Genomic DNA, 22510 nt, shown 5'->3' on the forward strand with positions numbered 1-22510 from the left:
ACCACTGCTGCATGGCAGAATCAATTCATTGCAGCCCTGACTTGGCACATGCAACACTATTCTCGCTTTGTCTTTCCTTCCCTCTAGTACAGTGTTGAGTGTCAGGAACCTGACTCATTCTTCCAGCACTGAGAAAAAGAGCCGAGCGCAGTTTGTGCAGGGGGGAGGGGCCTGGTTGTGGGTCTCCTTCTTCGTGACAATTGATGTGGGACACGGTATTTGGGGCCCCTCCCTGCTGCCCCTCCCCCCGCTGCCCCCGGAATCACTTCCCATTTCTAATGTTTCTTTTTATCCATCACACCATGTTAAAACATGACGGAGAAAATTCATGCATGATCTTGCCCATGAAGGATCCGTTGCTAATAGAAAAGTAGTTAGTGTCAGGGCAGCAAATCAAAGAGACAAACACATGATAAGGGCTGGATTGTAATCTGCTCTGGCATGGGACCGTGCAAAGAATCTGTCATCCTGCTTTGAAGCCTGATGGATGGCAATGTTTTCAGAGCTCATGAACACCCATAATTCCTATTGAAGTTAAGGGGAACTAGATGAGCTCAGGAAAAAAATCAGACCATGTGAATTCTTGGTCTCTTATTTCTGACCTGAAGTTTTGCAGGCACAAGTTGCTGTTCTGTGTGCCAGCAGCCATTTGACATATGAAGAGGGATTTGCAAAGGAAAAGGGTATTTGGAGATTCAGCCAGGAATGCGACAGCTCAGCTCTGTGTGGTCCAGAATTCAGGAGAATTTTCGAAGCTGAGGGTTGGCCATGCAGGGGCTTTGGGAATCTTCATCTGAGTGCCCAGCTGCCTCAATGCCTAGACTCTAATGCTGGCCACCAGGCAGCTGTCACAGTGGTGAATGCTCCCCAGTTACGGCTATGCCCTGTGGTTGCGACATGTAGAAACATCCCTCCGCTGCTCTAGGCCCCAAGCATGGCACAGGAAGCCAGGCAGGGTCTCTGTAATGGCTACTGGGAAGCACACACACAAACACGTGCCAATGCAGCTCAGACGGGTAGGGGCAATCCCTCATATCACATCTGCACTGGCTAGCTGCCAGGGACATGCTGCAGGAAAATAACATGCGCTCAACAGATAAAGGGCCACTGCAGCGTACTTCGTCTTCAAGCAACAACATTTCCAATCAAAATGCAAGCCTGTACCAGGAAGAGCTACAGCTAGTGGCATCTCAGATCAGAGAACGTTGTATTGAGCCGGACTCAGAGTCACCCACATGATAGTAATTTCTGATCTCTGATCTGCACACGAGTCTCTGAAATGGGTAAGTACATAGGACACTTTTCATGAGACACGGAGAGAGGCAAGAACAACCATGAGCAGAGCTCAGAGCCACACAAATCTACTCCATATTCTACTGCCCACTAGAAACCCATTCTATACCATGGGTAAGAAGTTACCAGCCAAATCTGCAGGTGAGTTATTTAAATGATGGTGCCAGCCCACATCATGCAGAATTTCAGCAGTGTCCAAGCAGGGGAATGAGGCTCAACCTGATGCTAGAAGAAGATCTCCTGGCCACAAAGGTATACAAGGGATTTATCTATGTCAGCTGTGAGTGTAACCCACCCACTCTGTCCCCTCTGGCCACCATGAGAGGATGAGGAGCCTCCTACAGTCTTGGGGAGAAGGCTCATGCTTTTAGATTACAAGTGATATTCATTGTGGGTTTGATCCCCAGATTGGCCATCATTTTTAATGCTGAACCCCTTGGGCCTCTGGATCTAAAAGTATCAATCTCTGTCTGAACTAACTGACCCGTGTCTGTGGTCAAGATTAGAGGGAGATCAATAACTTTCCAAGTCTCTAAAAAGCAACCGTGATGCTCACCCATTCTAGTACTGGCACATGCTCATGCACGGCGACCTCTCTCGCAGCAGCTGGTACAGAGAGGCTTATGAGGGCAATGCATCCTAAACGCAGCTAAAGAAATGGTTGCTATACTTCACTTTAACTTAGAAACTGCTGCCTGGCTCCGTGTCAGATGTCACATAGGGCAACAGAACATGGCAGCCAGGGACAGCCTAAGAGATGGAATAAGCATGCCCAATGGGCAAGGGAGGGGAAATGTCTTGGGAGAACCAAAGATCTCCCATAGTCTACATGCAAATGAGCCAACATGGAGGCTAAGGATATGTCTACACTGCAGGTAGACATCTGCGGCTGGCCCATGCTGGCTGACTCAGGTTCACAGGGCCTGGGCTCAGGGAGGTTTAATTGCAGTGTAGACTACAGGGCTCAGGCTCCAGGACCCTGCAAGGTGGGAGGGTCCCAGATCTGGGACTACAGCCTGAATGTCTACACCAAAATTAAACAGTCCCTGAGCCCGAACTCTGCGAGCCCAAGTCAGCTGGCACAGGCCAGCCACAGGTGTCTATTTGCAGTGTAGACATAGCCCCAAAGTCCTTGCCAGTCACTTCCCCTTAGCTGTACCTAAGGATCTTAGGTTTCAAACTTGTTCTTAGCCAAGAATTTTCCATTGGCCCATCCTTTACTGACCATCTAGATACGGGCTTCCAGAAGATGAAGTCTTTACTGGTCACATTCTTGTGGGTGGTCTCCTGGCGCTTGCTGATCCAGCCCAGAGGAGTCCCTCCTCACAGAATGCCAGCCCTTCCCAAGAGTTCTCAGTGGCTGAGCCTCTTCTAATTCCTGGTTCCTCCTGGGGAGTCAGTTCCTGATGGTGAATCCCAGGAAAAAACTTAGGTTCAGTTCTCTTCATTCTGCCGATGTTGGTACAAGTTAAGATTCCTTCATGAACTGTCTGCTAAATTCAGATTTGCAGTCTGTGGTTCCGTTGCTTAAAATGGTGGATGTTTTATATGGGCAAGGAGCAGGATTAATAGATTCCAAAGCCAGAAGGAACCATTATGGCTACCTAGTCTAATCTTCTGCATAACACAGGCCATAGAAAATAATTGACAAGCTGCAGCTAAATTCAGCATTAATCCCCATTGTTTTCCCAGTTGCACCCTATTGAGGCAGAGTATAACTACTGCAGCAGCTACCAGGGAAACTAAAAAAAATGGAAGCTTTTTTGAAATGAATATGGAAATGAATAATACACTTAGTACAGTATCCTTAGAGTTATTTGTTTTATATCAGATTCATCATATCTTAAATTGCCTCATAAATGTTCATCGTGCCACAGAATTGTGTACAGAAATCATGTAATTGCAGTGTAAAGCTGCCATGGGAAACTGGCTATTTTAGTAGCTGCTGGTGGGGGGGTTCCATCATTAAGTTTCAGAGTCAACACACTCTGGGCTGAAGGGGAACAGCTAACACCTATCTTTGAGCTATTGTTTCAGGTTGTCTTCATGTTCAGTAAGAGAACTCTGCATTACTTTATCCTGGGTTCACTTTTGGAAGGTTTTCTTCTCAACTATAAGGGCTAGAAAGATAGGGTCTGATTCTTAGCTGGTGTAAATTAGTGTAGGGCCTTTGACTTCAATGGAACTATGTGAATTTGCACCAGGATGGTTTTGTGATTAAGGCAATGGATCTATTGACTTACATGGCTGTTGCTGGCTATTGAGTACTTTTGAGAATCAGGCCACTCATTTATGTGCCTAAATATGGACTTAGGAATCCAAGGGTATGTCTACACTGGCAAGTTTCTGCGCCACAAGTTATACCACTTTTATGAAAACGCTGGAATTAAACCGCTGTTGCGTGTCCACACTGTGCTCCTTGTGATGCTGGAGCACATCCACATTAGCAGCTCTTGCAGTGGCAAAGACAGCAGTGCATTGTGGTAACTATCCTATGGCGCAACTGGCCACAGGGTGCTTTGGGAAGGCTTTGCAATGCCTCATGGGGCAGGCACAGCATCACATGATGCAGGTTTCCTAATCCCATTGTTCCATGGATATCCTACTACATTGCCAGCTGCTTTTCGACTGAAGTGTGTGTGTGGGCGGGGGGAGAGTGTATGACAGGGAGTATGTGTGTGTATGGAGCGGGGGACAGAGACAGTGTGTTTGGTGGGACAGAGTGTGTGTCAGCATGCTGTCTTGTAAGTTCAGACAGCAGCAGGAAGCAACCAGTCCTGAGGCAGGGGCAGGGGGAAACCACATCAGCAGCCCCCGCCTCTCTCCCTGGGCTCTCTGCACAGCAACCTCTCTCTCTCTCTCTCACACTCACACACACACACACACACCTCTCTCCCTCTGTGTTCAACAGCAGGAGCATTCCACATTAATGGTTTGCTTTGTGTCCTGGAGCAGATCAGCACAGCACCCAATAGCTGTCCGAAATGGTGCTTTGAAAGGGGAGGGGCGCAGGTCTCCAGGGCAGCTGAGTTCAAAACAAGGAGCAGAGCGGTCACTTGAAGCATTATGGGACAGCTCCAGAGACCAATTACAGCACAGAAAGCAATCAAGCATCTACGCTGGCAATAGATCGCTGGAGCCTCTGCGCAAATAGCCTTACGACTCTTGTCGAGGTGTTTTTTTTTTTTTGCGGCACTGCAATTGAGGAGTTTCTGCGCACAAACTGGCTTGGCAACGTCTCTGCAATTTGAGTGCAAAAAGCTGCTTTACTGCACAGAAACTTGCCAATGTAGACAAGCCCCAAGTTTAGGCTATCATTTTGAAGACAGATCTTGTCTGAGAACTTGCCATTATTGGAAAAGGAGATTTGTAGTCTTCCAATAGGTCACAGAGCATTTGCTTCTAGCTCTGGTTGATTCTAGGATATTGAACTTTAAAACAAATTACAGTTTATGTCTAGAAAAGGTTTTAAAATATCTATTAACTTTAATTTTTGTCTCCCTCAGAGCCCTGAATGGTTAGATTCATGACAGCTTAAACACTTAATACTATAGGCAGACAGATGAAGAAATTATCCCTATGAACTTGTTTTTTTTTTAAAAAAAAAACCCTCTAAAATATATTGACAATAATCATTCTGTAAGCATATGGCTCATGCACAACATACTCATCGCTAGCGAATAATTTGTCTGTCTACATTTTAAATTCATGGCTGACCATCGTGCGTGTGTGTCTAATTTTGTATACAGTGATTTTAAGTACATAACTATAGATCAAGAGCATGCTTCAGAAGCTGTTAACTTCTGTCTCGTGATGGCACAATCCATTTTAGAGGCTCTCAGTCACAGAAAACTCTCAGTCAGAGACCAATTTTAAAATGAACAGTGCACAAAGACTGCACCCTTAAAGAAAGTGCCTGGATCAAAGGTGCAATATTTTCAAATTGTAGATAAGCTGGAAATGTGAAAGCAGCAAGGCAGTTCAACAGGACTTTTTATTGGCAAGGAACTGTCTGTTTTATTTATTATATTATTCGCTGGATTTGCAAGAGGACTGGAGAGGAAGGTGATGAAGAAGAGGGCAGCTGGGGAGTTTTAGTGAGCAGCATTGCAGCACAAAGGGAACATCACACCCTTTGGTTTATACAGCTTCATTTTCACAATGCCTTCCCTTTTACCACCACTGCATGGCACATCAGGGTCAAAGAAGTGCCTTTCTGCCAAGCAGTGGCAGGTTTTAGGGCTTTGCTGATCAGTTTCCTACGGAAGGAGAAATCAGGGACATGGTTTATTTATACTTTATGGCAATCCCTGAAAAGGGGTGGTCAGACAGCAAGCAGGTAATTCCGGTCTCTTTCAGGACCCTCAGCTAACATACCAATGTCTGATTCCCAGGAAGCAACTCTGTCCCAGGAACTGAGTTTGGTTAGAGAGCTTAATGCAGACATTAAAGTCCCCTGCTGTTCACAGCAGCTTCCACCCCCCACCCCCCAAAAACTGCATCACAACTAACAGCAGAGCATTTCTTCAAAGACTGAGTAGTGCTGTCATGCTAAGAAAGAGAACTTGAAAAACAGTAGCAGCATCACCTTGTGATACCTGCCATAACTAGATTAGTGCAGTGTTTTACATGGACTAGTCACTAAAGGCTAGAATGTGTAGGAAAGTTTCACAAGGAACCTGCCCCCTCTGCAAACCCTGGCACAGTGTCTTGACATAGACAGTCTATTCCCAGGCTCAGGTGACTGCTCCTTCTTAGCACCCCTTGGGGATACAACCCACCCCAAAGAGGGAGGAGAGTTAGTAGCCTAGCCACACACACCTGCCCTGCATCAGCCAGCAGATCTGGCCAGCTGTGGAGAGCCAAGCATGCTGCACCATGCTAATGATTGGTGCACAGTGCACACTCCATCTGCCCACCTGCAGAAAGAATGTGCATCCCACAGCCCAATCCTGCTCAGTGCTCCAACGGAGGCAGTGAGTGCATCATGCAACCCATGGATGGGTGTAAGACAACAAGGGCCACATGGTATGAATTAGGCCTAAAGTTCTGGCAGAGGTTCAACACTCCAGGGCTAGCTCCTCAGTTGGTATAAATCAACATTGCTCTTTGACAACAGCTGAGGATCTGACCCTACAAGCTTTAGCTTGAAACAGCAGCTGGGGCTGTGTCTACAACATAATAAAACTAAGAGGAAACATCACAATTCTCATTGACCTTCCTTCTGAGAAGGCCCTTTGAAAACACAAAGTTCACTTCTAGCCAGAATGCATTCGCTACTGCATATGCCTGGTCAGTGAGAAGATCAGTGACAGGGCAATGACCTTGTTGCATTCCTGAAAAGTCAAATTACTGAAGCCTTGTTTCCAGGTAAATTGTCTGTTTCATTGAAGAAGTAATTGCAGATTAATTTGATTTTAAAATATTTTCTCCCGGGTATGAGGTTGGATAGCTGGGTATTCCCAATTATTGTGTGAGAAGTCACAGAAAAGTCCATTAGGGACTTATAGAAAGATGATGGGCCAGTATTAGTTTATCAGAGTAGCATTCCTGAGGAATCAGCCCATCTTAGCGAATGCTTTTATTTAAGAAGTACATGACCAGCAGGAAGGAGGAAACCAGATTTTGTATTTGAAACAGAGACCCCCTGACACACTGCCCATTCTCATGACTCTCTCTAGCCTATTTCCTGTTACACACCTCACCGTTCACAAGGTAGCACTATGCTAGTCTGCCCAAAAAATATTTAGAGTGTCATCAATCCATCTCACATTGTCACTGCCATGGCAGGTGTGACTGAATGATGTCAGAACTGCCAAAAAATGTCCCTACCAGGGTGGATCTTGTCATATCCTTTTATATGTAATTTTAACAGAGACATAAAAGGAGTTAAAAGGGTTTGCGTGTGTTGTTAACCAAGAGTTACTGATCTTGCGGACAGGCTCATGTCAATGATATGCTCTTAAAAATGGATCATAGATAGTATATACTAGGACCGCATGATCAAATTTTGTACGACACAGCCAACTGCATCAGAATGAGATTAAGAGTGAGCGTGATAGCTACCATCTTGGGTGATAGAACTGGGGATTGAAATGGGGACCTTCAAATCTCAAAACAAGAGCTGCTGCAATTCATACTGAAGAGCCAAGGCTCTGCAGCTGGGTGCTGTAACAAATCATCTTCTGTCTTGTGATCTGTAACACACTCAGTAGAGGGGTTACGCAAGGTGATTAGCACCATAGGTAGCAGATAAAGAGAATCAAGATGCCTCTGAAGCCAGTTACATTCCTGATATACTGCACAGCTCAAGATGATGTGGAAGGAATTAGCAACTGTCCAGAGTAAACCCCTTCTTCCATGAAGTCAGGGAATTTGGAAGAAGATGAAACTGAAGTTATGTCTGTAGCAAATCTGACTGAAAGTGAGCTCTCCACCTGCCCTGTTGGAATTGAATTCACTCTGTATCCCGAAAGCAGTAGCTACTACTCAGAGATCAATCTTCATATGCTGTGGTTTTGGTATAGCTCCAACATCACCCTCTTCCACTAGAAGTTCTAGAACAGATGCATCCTGAAGATCATTTATTGGACCTGATTCTCAGCGGCCCTGCACCTTGTGTGGTTATTTACCCAGGTATAAAACAGAGCAGGGTGATATTTTGTGAGAGAAAGAAATACAGATTCGGGTCAGCTGAATTTGCATAGATTTCAGCTAATTGCTTAGATAAAGAAACTAAAAAAAAATTATGAATTGAGATGTTTCATTTTGATATTTTCAAAACAAAATGTTTCAATTTAAAATTGCTGGTTTGAAATTTAATTAAATTTAAAAAAAATACTCCAAACAAAACATTTCATTTTTGGTCAAACAAAATGTTTTGTTTAATCCAAAATTATTTATCTTTTGATTTTTTTCAATTCACCAAAAAAAAATTCTAAAAATCATTTTTGGGTTGACCCAAAACAATTCTTTTCAATTTTTTCTGATTTTCCAGTGTATTGGAAAAAATCCATTATTCTCACAGTTCTAATGTAAAATGCTGCCAAAACAGCACAGCAGTGTTTTATACCCATTTTGCAACCACTTTGCACAGCTATAAATAACTCCACAAGATGCAAAGCAATGGAGAAATCAGGCCTGTTGGCTGTTTTAGCACTTTGACAATCAGATAGTGGCAAGATTGTGAGCCTTCATCAACATCTAAACCTACAGCACCATCCTCCAAGAAAAAAGAAAAGGAGTACTTGTGGCACCTTAGAGACTAACAAATTTATTTGAGCATAAGCTTTCGTGAGCTACAGCTCACTTATGCTCTAATAAATTTGTTAGTCTCTAAGGTGCCACAAGTACTCCTTTTCTTTTTGCGAATAGAGACTAACATGGCTGCTTCTCTGAATCCTCCAAGAAAGGAAATCAAATATCAAGAACTTGAGTGTGGTGACTGCAAAGATGAGCAGGAAGAATAGAATCAGATTAGTTGCTAATGAAATGGAAGACAAGATACTGGTAGCCATTAGATACACATGGTGTCCCCCTCCCCAGAGCAGCCCAATCACAAAACAAACTCAGACTCACTCTTTGGGTTTTAAGTATTGAAGTACGTCAGAATGCCACTGTTTGCTTCCTTTCTCTTTTATGTTTGGACCTGATAGGCTTTTGAGCCCACCTGCATGTGCTCCTCATACCATTTGCTCACCTCTTCTACATGTAGAGATAAAAAGGGGGTTGGCAGGAAATTGCAAGCACTTTGATATCCACCCCCCACTTTTTTATTATCCAAATTGGCAATTTCTAAATTTCAACCAGCTCTAGAAACAATGTGTGAGAGGGGAAGGGAGAGAAATTCACTTGATTTTCAAAATTTTGTCAAAGGTAAAGTCAAAGTATGAGGAGTTGTAAAAAGCAGCTTAGTTCTACTCTCTTGTTAACTCTCTTTTGTAAAGCCAGCTTAACTTACCTGACCAGTGTTGTCTGGTGGCTTTATGTCCATATGGCAGTGAAGAGCTAATAGAGGTCTATATTTGCAGCAGTGAATATCAATTTTGGTTGCCTCAGTTTTTGTGTGCCCAACTTGAAACATCTTAAAGGGACCTGATTTTCAGAAAATGCCAAGCATCTTCCCTCTGAAAAATTGGCCCCTTTAAAAAGTGTTTCTAGGTTGGCACCCAAAAATCGTTAGTCACTTTTTGAAAATTTAGGCCCCAGGGGACAGGTGAATTAGGCCCAATGGTTTTACACTAGGAAACCATTACATGTATTAAGTTACAAGCCACTCTTCTGCCAGGTGCTGTCAGCAGCAAAAAGGGCTGGGTTCAGTTTTCAAAAGAATCTTAGAAACCTTAAACACCAGCTCAAGCCCCCACTCAGAAACCTGGGAAACTACATACATCACTCTGGGTGCCCTTCATAGGCAACATTTCTCCACTTTATATGGGGCCGGGGGAAGGCATAACAGAATAAGCTTAATGTATTGGTTGCTGTGTTTCACAATATCAATTAGGTAAGACTCCCCTCCTTCCACCTGAGTGTCTTAATAGCCCCAACCTCAGTCCTCCACTCGCAGTTGTGATAATATATTCTAACCACTTCTGGCTAGCACCTCTCTGCTCACCGTTTATTATTCAGGTTTGGAGGAATCCAAGAATTCTGGTAGGTCCATCTCTAGCCCTAGAGGAAGTGTTGCCTGGTCGCTCTGTGGCTCTACCGGCTGATGGGATTTTACCTTTGATTGCTGGGTAGGGGAGTCCACACCGGAGTCCCTCAACTAGACTCCTGCTGCCTGTGGCTTCAGCCCATGCCAGCTCAGCAATTCACCATCTCCAAGTCACCTCAGCTCTGTCTGCTGCCTCAAAGCCATCCACCACCTGCAAGCCACCTTGGTGCTGAGTCTTTAGAAAGGGATCAGCAGTATAAAGGACTCTGAACAGAGTTCTTACCATCAGGAGGTAGGAGCCAGCCTCTCTTTCCCTCTCCTCTTAACTCAGCCCAGGCTCCCTCACCCTGCCAGGCCTGACTTCAGCTGCAGTCAAGGTGATCCTTCACCTCCGGCACATTTGGTGAAGTTCTCTTGTCCTTTCATTCCCCATTCTGGATCAGGGTTTTGTTGCCCCCAATCTCAAAATTCGGCTAGTAGTTTCCCCTTGCTTACTAAGAGATGCCAGCACAGAACTCCCTCCCTGCCATCTGGCCTTCTCAGGCAGTTCTGGCCTGTTCTTCTCCCTACTCACCCAGATGTATCAGTAGGCTGTTCTCTACTTCAGTCCCAAAAACTTACATATGGAATTTTCTGTAGCTTCAGGCCTTCCCCTACCATGATCTATAGGAACATTAACTAACTTTTGAAAAATAAAATTTGACCTAATATTAAGATCAAATTTGGTTCTCATATACACAAGTGCAAATTCCATTAATGTCAATAAAAATCTTCAAACATGTCTAGTTCAGAGCAGAATTTGGCTCCCAGTCTTTAATTTGGACAAAACCCATTTTTCACTAGAGTTGGCAGATAGAAAGTGGCTGTAAAACATATGTTTGAAAGTTAGTAGCTAACTATAAACCATAATTTCAGTAGCCATTCTAATAAAATGTATCTCCACCATATGAAACTTTTTACATTATGTACTGTTATCATATATCAAGTTTTGTTAATATTAATCTTGTTCTAGTACTGTCTCAATTGATGGAGTATAGCTTCACAAATTAATCAATCAGCAGCCCTAATTCATAATTTCTGTGCATCTGTGTTCTTGTGTTGCAGCCAGAATGTTCCTTCAAATGCCATTCTGCAAATGGAGATAATAAAATCATGGAAAGGGTGCACTAGACTCTGGGCTGCAAGGCACTATTTATATGCAAGGTATAAATTGTTTTATTTGACATTATATGTGCATGCACTATGGCTTCTTTCACTAATTCATTAAGACCCTTAATTGCTTCTGAGACATCATCAGCAACACCTGAACCACAATACTGGTTATCAGTGGGGATTGTTTGGGTCACCACATTTAGGCTTGGGAATACATGATGGAGCAGACAGCCAACTGCTGTTCCTACCTGTGATGTGAACATCACCTTGCTTATACATCATAGCTTTGTAAACGTCTTCCTATAATTCTGTACATAACCTGTTCCTTCAATGATGGCCAGTTTGGACTTTGTCAGCACTAACTGCCAAGAGCTATATGGTAACTTGGACTATATGCATGTACAGGGATATAAGGAGGAAGGACCTCCTCCCTCACACTTCAACCTTGGTTTTTTAACTTCTTTTGTCCCCGGTATTTATTTGAGTCCTTAGGCTGGGGGAGGGGCCTTTAGCCATGGGTGGGCACCTCTCGGAACCCAACAGGACCTCAACCTTGGGTTGGGTGCACAGGAGTAGGTGGGTGTGGAAGGGCAGGAAAGGGCTGGAGCCTTGGCCTTGCCTCCACCGTGCACCAGCCAACAGAGCTCAGCCAGTGCTGGGGTATCATAAAGTGCTGCTGGAATAGGCCACCTGCAAATTTCTACCCTGCATCACTCTAGAGCAAGGAAGAAGCCTCAGAAGGGTGTCTAAGACAAAATGCGTCCCAAGTCTGTTCCTGGGGTGGTACAGCTTACACAGCCCTCTGTACTCATTGCTCTTCCCAAAGTCACTATTTAGCGCTAATGTTAGGGTAACCCATGCCCACTCTGTATGGTGCTCTGTTTCTCTTTGGAGATGGCAGGGCCACAGAGAGAGGTTGATGACACTGCTGTAGCCTTGGCTAACAATTGGGTGTTTTAGCTCAGGCAGTAGAGACTCCAGAGGCCCCAAGATCAATCCCTGCTGCCAATGATTCACCCAGGGAAAATTTGTTATGCCATACCCCTGAGCATGTTGTTGTGCCATGTTAGGTAATCCACAAGACAAGTCTGAAAGGCTGGGATCTATGTTTTTTCCCCTCTTCCTCATCCTTTCTGCTCCAGTAATACATATTCAGGCATGTAGTGTTCTGCAGGTGACTTCCGCACAAAACTATGCTCTTCAGGAACGCTTCCTCAGCACTCTGCAATCCATGCTTAAAAGAATGTTTTCCTTTAAGCAGAAATGGCTGGCTAAAGAGGACAGGAGTGGTCTAGCAATGCTCACCTTCTGGAATTATATAATTAGCGCCATGAGGCCATTAACAATAGCACATTGCAATAGTGATTGTGCTACTGTATAAAACCAGCCCTCCTTAATTCACAGGCACTTTATTTGGAAGAAACCGCCAGCTACTTGTGAACCTTCTGTTCCAGCCACAGCGAACTTGTAATAGGAGCAGTTTATGGAAAGGGAGTAGTCTTCTATGATTGGTAAATACCACTGGCAGATAAGTATCATTGCACCAGGCACTTGGATACAAAATAGCTTTTTAGCTATTGCAAATTGAAGAGCCGCATCATCCAAAGATTTATAGCTGGTTAGTATTTATTTAACTGAGCTTAACAAACTTCCCAGAGCTGACTGTCTCTCAAACTGGCAGGAAGAGAAGACACTGCAACTGCACCAATATAACAAATAGTGAAATACCTGGCATGCTCTCTCACCTATCTGCTCTTGGGAGAAATATTTAGTAATGCCAGGTGCCATGAGCCAATTCCTGAGGTGCCACTCCGCTCATTCTCAGCACTGACTGAGGCCAGTAGGAGTTGCCAGTGCTTGGCCCCATGGTAGCTTTGATATTTGTGTCCAAAATATTCTAGCTGAGCATCAGTTGGAAATTGGCACCCACTGAAGACAAAGGATCTATGTTGCTTTACATCAACTGAGGATCAGCACTCCAGCTTTAATTCTTTGATCTTTGACCATGGAGTAAGTAGACACCACAAACTGATCTAAGCCCTGGTTCTGCTCTGAAAAATAACGCGGGGAAAGTAACACAGTAGGACAATTTGTTTATTCTTTTTCAGGAAGACCCCTGCCAGAATGGCTCAGTTTACAAGATGACTTTTCCAAATGCCAGCCCTTGCTGACTTGAGTCAGATCCAAAGATCAGGCTGTGATCCACTGCAGATGTAGATTCTTCAGCTAGAACTGAACACGATTTACTGTTGCTGCTGTACAAAGTGGAGTGGAATCCAGCTCATTCTTCAACAGTTACGTTGACTTTTGGATGTTCACAATGTTTAAGAAAGACCTGCTTGTGTAAGGAAAAGAGGCAGGTGTTACTGCAACACAGTGGGAGCAGATGTATTGAGTGAGACAGTTTGACATAAGCACTTTTGATTAACAATTCATTTGTAAATAAAGGCACTTATGAATCCTAAAAACAATATAGAAATCAATAGCAAGAACAATTAAAGAGTCCTCAAACAAAGAGAGGCAGATCTTCAGCTGATGTAAATCAGAGTCACTCCATCTGAAGTCAATGGACTCAAGCTATCGATCTGGCCTATAAAATCTTAATAGAGCACACTCCTCAGGCAACCTTCACCAGCAAGGAATCACAGCTGGAATTCTAAACTGTGCTTCCCAGGGGTGAGGACCCCCCTCTTCCCAAAGCAGCTTCCCTAGGAGTGTGATACAAGTGTCTGCCAGGAGCCCCCTGCCTTGTGGGAGTGAAATCTTACTACATTCCTGACTATACACAGTTTAATAAAGCCAAACAATGCAAGTTCAATCTAAGAGCCAAAACACACCTTTTCCAGTCTTCCCTTCATTCATTTCATGACAGTGATGAGTTCCCTATAGCCTGTAACTTTTTTTTTCCTGGACATGTACAGCATTATTCTCTCTTCATCCTCCTCTCTTCACACGCCCCTGTTCACTGTCCCACATACCATTCATTAGGTCCCCTCCATTCCTTGTTCGTTGCCTTCAAAGGTACAATTCTTGTACCTGTGCGCTGCCAGACCAGAACTTCTACCAGCCTATGTGTCATGTTTCAGAGTAGCAGCCGTGTTAGTCTGTATTCGCAAAAAGAAAAGGAGTACTTGTGGCACCTTAGAGAAATTTGTTAGTCTCTAAGGTGCCACAAGTACTCCTTTTCTTTTTGCAGCCTATGTGTGAAAGTCAATGGACACATCCCTTCATGCTCTTCATGAATGGGCCATTGGAAAGCTTTCCTGCACGTTGCTGAAACAGCCTTAATCTCTTTTCTATGGAGATATGGCAGGTTGCCTTGGTTATGATGTTTTCTGAGTTTCCCAGCTACAGCTCAGAAAACTCAGTAGCTGATGGATGCCTGCAGGGTTCAGTTCATGGACTTCACTCAGCAAACCCTACAGTCTAGGTCATGGGAACTGATAGTGAATCAAGCCCTGCAACTTCTCTTAGGAGGTTTGAGTCTGATAAACTTGAACTTCTGAAGGAGACATGCTCGTTTCTCCCTATACCCGCCTTGCTGGGGCCAGATCCTGATCCCATTGAAATCAATTGGAGTTTTGCTATTTGCTTCAAATAGGAATGGGAATGGACCCTATTTGTCTTCAGGTGTGTTGAACCAGAGCTTAGGGGAAGGGGACAGCTATTTGGTGGGATGAATCAGTGTGGTAATTTGCGGGAGGTTATTTTATGTACCACTCAACCCACATGCACACAAAGATGGGCTGAAGTTCATGGATGAACTTCTGTGGTTTGAGGTCAAAAGACTAAACAAAGTTCTAGTAAAAAATGTGCCAGGCAAGCACATGCAATTGACAAAGTGTAAAAAGCCTGTGAGAGTTAAGGAGAGCTTAGAGTCAACAGAGAAATGAAAAGTAGCAAACAAATAGATCAGAAAGAATTTCCCATGCACAAACACCTGCATACCCCCTGGCTAGGGAAAGAAAGGAAGAAGAGCAGTGAGCAAAGCCAGACACTTTTGCAAGGAGAATATTTGTGCTAATAGTTTAAAACTATGGGGCAGATCCTCAGCTGGTGTAAATCAGCACATCTCTTCTGCAATCAATGGAGTTATGTCTGTTTGCAGCAGCTGAGGCTCTGACCCATCACCTTCCCTAAAGTGCCTACTCAATGCAAGGAGCTTGGCTGAATAACTTATTCAATACATAACCCTCTTTTCCCCCCTGTTCACAAATGGATTTTGATTAACCTATTCACCAATAGTTATCTGATGAGCAGTTAATGCAATAACAGTCACCCTCTGGGTTGTTTGTAAATTGTTCATCATGATAACTACATGCCTTGTCACATGATGTTGTTTCTGCATTTAAAAAACACCTGGATTTTTAAAGAAAAAACACAACTGGCAAAGAAAGAACCAAGTGAATAGTGAAGACTCTTGTTAGAGCATGAAAACTCTTGTTTGCAAGTCAGCATCTGTTTTCCTCTGAAGAGCAGCCATGCCTCAAACATATGCGCAAACAAACCGCATTGTGTGAGAACTCACATAAATAGTGATAAGAAGGATCATTTGGGGGACCTTGAATTAGCTGGATTTCTCTTCAAGAAAAGAGTGATTCATACTCAGAACCTTAAACTTTATTTGATGTCAAAACACAAAGTGAGGGTTGGGGAAGGCCTGCAAGTTTTTCCTTAAATAACCAAAGAAGGGATAGGAAAACTAATCAAGTGGCCCCTGATAAATCTGCTGAACAGATCCTGGTTCTGGCCGAGCCTTGCATTTGTCTGGCATAACCAGCCTGCCTAGAGTCAGCCTATGGCTTTACTGCACCCCCTTGCCAGCCTCAGTGCTGGGGAACCATAGTGTATACTCCAGCAATCCCTTATGCAGAACAGCTCTTTGGGAGTGCTGTAGTTGGGTGTATTATAAATTGCACCAGGGGTTGAACTGACCCGCAGGAAGCCCTGGGAGCAGGGGGATGAGGTCTGAAAGGTGTAACAAAGTTATCTTGTGAAAGAATGGTTTAAACTAAGAGAAAACCTGAGACTTAAAAAACAAAACAACTCAAAAGACTAAGTTTTCATGAAACAGCAGGTTTCTCATGTTCTTAGCCTGAAATGGATTTCAATTTTTCACATTAAAAGGAGGAATATATGTAATAATACCTAACATCTGTGTCACAGGGTCCACTTACCACATGTGGCACCTCCTCCTGTCAGCTCTGGGAATTAACTCTGGCCAGGCGCTGCTTTCTGGCAGTTTCTCTAGCCATGATCTCTTTCATCATGCGGTTGCTCTTGCTCCTGGAGCTGCAGCTTCCTGATCGTGGCTTGGCCCTCTGGCCAGGTTACTAAGGTCCTCCCTTTCTGGGGAAATAAAAGTCCTTCTGGACCAGCCATCTGGCTGGCATCTCCAAGGCCCTGCACCACTTCCCAGAGGCTGGCAGGGGAACCCAGGCCCACCCTCTACCCTGGGTTCCAGCCCAGGAACCCTATAACAAGCAGCCAAGCTCTGTATGGTCCTACCCATTGCTGCTGTTTCCCTGGGCTTCTCCCTCTTTCTGGGTTTTCCAGCCCAAGCTCCCTCCTCCCAGGGAGTGACTGAAGACTACTTCTTTGCTGCTCACAGCTCCTGGGCTTTACACAGGCCCCTCCTGTTCTTGCCCAGCTGAGCCCATCTGCAATGAGTGGCCTGCTCCCCATCTCCTCCTTCAAGTGCAGGCTGGGCAGTTAATTGGCCTGCCTAGCCACTTTAACCCCTCGAGGCCTTGTGCGGCGTGGGCGCCCCATCACAGCCTATAAAATACACCATGGCCACCTAGATTTCATATGTCATGTCTTTAAAAAGGGAACTCTGCCTCTATGCTTCAGGCCACCAGTCTGTAATTTCATCAGGGAAAAACAAAGCTGCTTGGATAAACTCCACACAAGCGACAGGAAACATACAGACAGCTGGTGCCGTCTATTGAAATGTCAGTCCCTCCGGATGAGCACAACAGCTATTGTTTTCTCCGGGTGCCGTGAGCACCACATGTGAGAGCGCAGAGTCAGAGAAGTCAATCATGGAACTGGGGAGCAGGGCAGTCCAGCGTGCGATGTGCGTGGTGGTAGCTGGCAGTCCCAAATAAATTGTCTGGCAGCAAGGCCTATTTGGAGACCTCTGTCCAAGCCTGCCCAAGTCTGCCTTGCCCTCTTCTTGTGCCACCTATGGCGGTACCAGAATTCCCCCTGCTGGCAGCCAGATGCACTGCAGCCTCTGGGGCTACCCTCCGCTGCCCCCTGCAGTGCATGAGCCACACTACATCCCGGGGCCGTAATTGGCGAGACTTAGTCCTGCTATCCCTGAATGACCAACTGCCCTGCATGTGTTGCTGAAGTGGTAGGACCCAGCTGGGGCTTGAGTGAGAGCTGAGCACCTTGCAGGACCTCTGCTTTTTGGTTATGGCAGACAAGCAGTTAAGCAGGGACATGGAACAAGGTGAGGCCTTTTTGACTTTAGTTACATTCAGGTCACATGCAGCAAAAACTGCCCCTGCCCCCTTTGCATTCTCTCAACAAAACTTTACATTTTGTTGACCAAAACCAAGACTTCTTGGTAGAGCTGGTTGAAGAAGGTGGGGGAGGGATTCCAGAGAATTGTCATTCTTGGTGGAAATTTAAATACTGAAAGATTTGGCCAATTCCCCCTCCCCCCCCCAAAAAAAATTCAGCCAAAGACTGAAAAAAGTTCTATTGCAAAATGCTGCCACAGTGTCTCCTGGGTGTTATAGTTTGGGTGCCACAAGCTCCCATAGGTCAGATTCCCTGCTCAGATTACATCTACCATGATGCACCATCCTCCTGGAGAGGGCAGGCAGTGCATCATGGGAGTCCCTGGTCATGTTTCATCACGGAAAATGTAGTTCTGCTGGGGAGCCCAATCCATACAGGATAAATGGGGACATGAGGATACCCCTATGATGCTTCACTCCACAGCATTCACTCCATTTCCAAACTGGAATATTTCCATTTGGGGCACTGTTTTTGTGATGAAAAAAATCTATATTTTCTCACAGAAAACAGACACTTCTCTCTCTCTCTCTCTCTCTCACACACACACACACACACACACACACACACAAATGTGTTTATAGTCAAAAATCCAATTTTCAACCAGGCACAGTTTCAACAGAAAATCATCCACCAGCTCTACTTGGTGGAGAGTCTGGCATAGGAATGACCTATTTGTTATACAGAAGGCTGTGCCTTGGGGAAATGCTATCCGTGTGGACACTGGCATGTCACCAGAATTGGCCCCGTGTGCTTCAGCTAATGCTGTTGTTTGTTAGGTGAATTATCTCTGCAGCTCGTAATGAAATTACCTGGAGACATTAACTTTTCTTTGTCAGCTGGAACAAAACCAAGGCAACAATTTAAAGTAGCCTCATATGCAAACTAAGCTATTGATTAACCCCTGATTCAGTGTTTCTGAAGTGCAAACCTATATATAGCCAGAATACACATTTGTAATAGGAAGGAATATGATCAGAACTTTGCAGTCCTCTTTAAGTGGAGCAAAATTAAGGAATTACAGGTGTGTATCTGTTGTTCAGTTGATAATTTATATTGAGATAGAACTGTTCCTCCAAAAGCACTTTGCTTCCCATACTACTGGCACAGCCATTGGCAGGGTAAAATGGGGGTCTGCTGTACACAGCTGATTTTCAGAGAAATAAAAAACAACTTGCCTGCTTAAAACCACAGGTTGGCATTTTGACAGGATGTAGCTAAGTTCTTATACAGGCCCTCAGCACCACCCTATTATGAATGGATTTATCCTCACAAACATCCCTGCAAGCTGTGACACTATTGTCCTCATGAGAAACCGAGGCACAGAGAGGTTAAGTGACTTTCCCAAGGTTTCCCAAAACATCTGTTTTAGCATTCATCTAAAAGATGGCACCTAAGACAAGAACACAGGTCAAGGTGACAAATGAAGCCCTGGTCTTAGAATTCAGCAATGCTAGCTGACTGTGATTTTGAAACGAAAAGAAGAAAACAAAAAAACTAGTTGAACACTGCGTGAAATAATTGCTCTGAGAGATAATTGGTTCAGGCAACCTTAATACTCCTGCTTCATGTGTCCTACATTGGCATCTCACAATGTTATAATTGCCACATCTGGCACAATACAGAGAAAAAGTTTTCACACACAATGAAAAGATATTATTTCAAATATATTCACCAGAAGGGTCCAGTGACACAAAGAAGCCAGAAATCTGAATAAACCTTCCTTACCTAGCTGGACTCTACTGGTGAATCTGACCCATTGATTCAAAATGTAATCAATTCACATATAAATATATATACACTAGTGAAAATGTTTTATTTTCACTGATTTACCAGTATGCTCTTGCTGCTTTGCAGCACTCATCTTGATCAGTTAAACTGCTGGCTGCTTTGAATTACCAGAGTGGCAGAAAGCAGTTGGAGTGATTCAATGGATCTGTCCCATCCTTTGGAGTAATTATTGCTTTACACATCAATGACATTAAAAGAAACCCACTACATTAAAAGAATATAAGGTTGCAAAATTAAGCACTCAAAAGTTTGGAAATGCCAAATAAAGGCTGATAAAATATTGACTAGCTGTTCCTTCTCTGAGTACATCTTGTGCACTGAGTGAGGCACGATTCCTGTGAGGAGAAAAAAGTATACAATCATATCATTAAAAACGGTATCAAAATACTATTGGGCTAGCCTCTGAGATCACTTCTACTTGCTTCCCCAAGAACTCAGTACGCCTTCACTCTCATCACTTAGTTTACTTTATTTGGCTTCCAGCAAAGCTACTCTGAGTTGATTCAACTCGAACGTAGGGGGTGGATACTGGGCATGCCAAACATCCAAAGTTATACAGAAACTCCCTTCCTTCATACACATTTACGCATGACCTCACACTGAGTATACATGTCATGCTTTGTGATTGGCTTGGTTACTTTGCAGGAACCAATCCCTGTCCAGTGTGATTTGTCCACAAGCTCTACATGTTCAATGGTACTCTTTATCTCATTTTTATATTCCTGACTTTTCTTGTCCATTGTTATCTTGTTCTTAACAAATGGTTCCCTGGGTGTTCCCTTTCTTATCTTTGCTAGTTCAGTCATTTGGTCTTCAAGCTTACTGACCTATTTACTTATTTTAGCACAAACATGATCTAGTTACCTCCCTAACCCTGTCTTCCCAGTAATGAGGCCTCCCCATGTTTAATTATTCATGTCAATCCAGGCCTACTAATACATACTCACAAAGGGGGCAAATTAAGGCTGCATGAGTAGCCTTAATTCTAGCATTTCCTTCCTAACTTTTGAGTGCTTGACTTTGTAGCCTTAATATGTTATTTCAATGTGTGTGTGTGTGTGTGTGTGTGTGTGTGTGTGTGTGTAATGTTCTAGGTGTTTAAAAAAAGCAAATAAAAAAATCCATCATGTTGCATTCTGTACCAGGGTGTACCAGGCCCCAAGGTCTTCTACTGGAGGCCTAGCAGTCCTATCACATCCCGCCCCAGAAAAGAAGCAATGAAGGTGAGTCCTCGAGGCCTGCCTAGAAAGGCTGCATGGAAGCAGCCAGTCAGAGCACAGCAGGCTCAGATAAAAGGAGGTGGAGCAGGTCAGTTGCTGGCTGGAACTAGAAAGGTGAGGAAGGACTGGAAGGCTGTGAAACTCTCCAGGCGAGGAGGCTGGGGAAAGACCCTGCTGAAACAGGGAACAGACCAAGAACCCAAGGACCGTAACCCTAAGGTAATGGGTGAAGGTGATGGAACAGAGTGGGAAGCAGCCCATGGAATGCTGCTGCAGAAGCAGCTATTAAAGCAAGCAGCACATGGCTGCTATTTCTAGGGCTCCAGGGTTAGGACCCAGAGTCATGGGTGAGCCCGTCCCCTACCAGCCACTGACGAAGTGGCCAAAGTCCCGAGAAGGGGACAAGTTTTGTGCAGAAGTTCGAGCACAGGGCTGGAGTTTAAGGGGCTCAAGGATGGGGCTGAAGACCCTGCAGAGGGCCAACCGTTGGCTGAACTTTGTTACCCCTGGAAAGGGACTGAAGTGAAGGATTGGCCTGGCTGGAGAGCTGGGGCAAGAAGAACCAATAGGGCAAAGAGTGTCTAGGGAAAAAGCCCTGGGTGCACTGCTCTATATCAGGCCAGGCATGGACCCCGAGCTCAGAAGGGTCTGAGGACTGAGGCCAGAGACAGGGCTAAAGACTAACAAGGCCACAGGCCCTGTTGGACCTTTATCTTGGAAGGGGTTTGTTCATGGCTATTGATTGGTCTGACTTGGCTGGAGGGCTGGGTCACCGAAGAAGTTAACAGCCAACAGGGGGAGCCGGGAGCAGAGAGAGAGCGAGCGTGCAGGTTTACACCCAACCAACAGGAGATGCCAATGAGAGGTGAGTGTCCCCGTCACACACTCACATGGATCATCAGCAGGGCTAGAACCAATAGATCCTTTGCACAGATCTTTGCCACTTAGGCCAACAGAGTAACTGACAGCAAGAGTAGGTTGTCATTACCAACGTTGACCAGCTACCGGAGGGAAATGAGACTTTGTCAGTGGGTTCCACAGATATCCGGTGGCAGCAGAGAAATGGTGAGACCCAGGAATCTTGGCTTCACTCCTAGATTCTGGAGAGGAACATGTTATAATGGTCTGCCCCGATTTCTTCAAACCTGACCTCTTCTGCCTACATCCCATCTCCACCCCATACTCTGGGTTCCTCATTCAATAATCCCCCTCTCCTGGCAGCTCCTCATTCCAATCCCAGTCTCCACCCCCTACAGGTTTTCTCCTCCCAGCCCCACTCTCCTTGCCCTGCCTATCCTCTCAATCCAACCTAAAAGAGTTTCCTTACACCTGTGTTTGGGGTTGGTTTACTTTTTCTTTTACCTCTTTAATTTTTCATACCTCTGAGCATCACATTATTGGTGCACAAATGTCACAGAATCTTAACCATGCATCCTCCCTCCTGGGTCTGAGAACAGATCCATCACTAAGGACCAACACAATTTATTTCTTATTGAATAAAAGCCATCAGCAGATTTTTCTCCTCTAAATTGAAATTGCTGATCCTAGTACAAAAATGACAAGAAGCTAAACTGTGTGTCAATAGTGCAAAACTTCAAAGAAGTGACAGTGTAACCCCTTCTTAGTGTGGCTCTGTCCCCCTCTTCTGGGGAGTCCATATATAGAGATTTATGACACCACTACAGTCATCAAGATGTAATACTCAGGTTAGACACCTCAGTCAGCTGAAGCCCTTGCTCCTAGATCCCCAGCTCCCATGATCAATCCCCAAAGATTAACATCCCATCTAGGATGTCATGTTGGAGTAGTGCTGCTGTTGTTTGCTTTTTCACTGATGTACAGATGCTCAGCAGGTGTGAATCAGTAT

At 44.6% G+C, this 22510-nt stretch overlaps 2 long non-coding RNA genes across 2 annotated transcripts; one reads left to right on the plus strand and one right to left on the minus strand.

Annotated features, from left to right (window-relative positions):
- The first annotated feature begins 9784 nt into the window (after positions 1 to 9784).
- LOC119853644 lies at positions 9785 to 14003 on the plus strand. The gene is made up of 3 exons (XR_006279677.1): positions 9785 to 10241; positions 11054 to 11152; positions 13210 to 14003. It is a non-coding gene; the product is annotated as an uncharacterized LOC119853644 (long non-coding RNA).
- On the minus strand, positions 13180 to 16731 carry LOC122459583. Its single transcript, XR_006280374.1, has 2 exons — positions 16279 to 16731; positions 13180 to 13439 (listed from the first exon to the last, which is right to left on the minus strand). It is a non-coding gene; the product is annotated as an uncharacterized LOC122459583 (long non-coding RNA).
- Between the last annotated feature and the right edge of the window lie 5779 nt (positions 16732 to 22510).

This window comes from Dermochelys coriacea, chromosome 3 (genome assembly GCF_009764565.3).
Source record: "Dermochelys coriacea isolate rDerCor1 chromosome 3, rDerCor1.pri.v4, whole genome shotgun sequence".
Lineage (NCBI taxonomy): Eukaryota > Metazoa > Chordata > Testudines > Dermochelyidae > Dermochelys > Dermochelys coriacea.